Raw genomic sequence first — 1,337 nt, forward strand, 5'->3', positions numbered from 1 at the left:
TTTTCTTGTTTTGATTCTAAGTATCTCTTCCAAGTGCTTTTAATTTTACTGAAGATTACTCACATGATTACTTAACTTTAAGCCTGATTTATGCTATGAGGACCTTATGGTGTAACTGCATCTCCAGAAGAAGCTGGGAAGGTGCCAGCGACCCAGGTGCAGATTCAGGAGGAGGATCACCAAGGCCGAGGCATAGGCAGGTTCTGGTCACTGCGCCGTCTGCTAGGCCCTGGGGGTGGCAGGTTGAGAAGTGGGCCCAGTCCTTGCACGTCGATGCTGTTAAAGGATCTTTTCACCAGTGGGTACGACCCTAACAGCTCCCCACCTCCACTCTCCAGGAGTCAGCTTGGGGTCCACAGTGGCATGCGGCCTTCATACGCAGAAGTTCTTCGAGAAATTTAAAACTGTTGGGGTGGGGTATAGTGAATAAGCCAAAAGACTCATCTGAGAGTAAAGGCAGTGTATTAGGGTTCTCTAGAGGGACAGAACTAATGCAATAGATAGATACATATATAAAGGGGAGTTTATTAAGTATCAACTCACATGATCATAAGGTCCCACATTAGGCCATCTGCAAGCTTGAGGAGCAAGGAGAGCCACTCCGAGTCCCAAAACTGAAGAACTTGGAGTCCGGTGTTCAAGGGCAGGAAGCAGCCAGCACAGGAGAAAGTTGTAGGCTGGGAGGTTAGGCCCATCTCGCCTTTTCACATTTTTCTGCCTGTTTATGTTCTAGCCGCACTGGCAACTGATTTGATTGTGCCCACCCAGATTGGTGGTGGGTCTGCCTTTCCCAGCCCGCTGACTCAAATGTTAATCTCCTTTGACAACACCCGCACAGACGCACCCAGGATCAATACTTTGTATCCTTCAATCCCATTGACATTTAGTATTAACCATCACAGGCAGACACATGTCTAGAAGACAAAAGGTGCAGTATTTTTGCTGCAGAAGAAAAGAAAAAATTGCCAAACCTTAATTGCCGAGAAGGACATAGCTTGGAAGGCATAACAAGGTTCCCTGCAGTTGTGGAGGGTGAGTGTGGGTGAGGTGCTGTGGACCCCAGCTCCAGTATCACCGGGCAAGTCTTGACAGGACACCGAGGTCATGGAGGTCAGCCTTGTGGAGCCCACTCTGCTCAGATGAGATCTGCTGGGTCCAAACAGCTCAGGCCATCTGAGTTTGTGCTGTTTGATTTGCTTGTTATATAAAATCAATCAAAAGATAGATAAGTGATAAACGTGCCATTTCATTTACACCACTTCTGGAACCGCACTTGAATTCTGGAGACCGCTGGCTCGTGCGTCTCAGGCAGGCCCACTAGATGTGGTGGGACTTGG

The sequence above is a fragment of the Macaca mulatta genome, chromosome 6 (genome assembly GCF_049350105.2).
Source record: "Macaca mulatta isolate MMU2019108-1 chromosome 6, T2T-MMU8v2.0, whole genome shotgun sequence".
NCBI lineage: Eukaryota > Metazoa > Chordata > Mammalia > Primates > Cercopithecidae > Macaca > Macaca mulatta.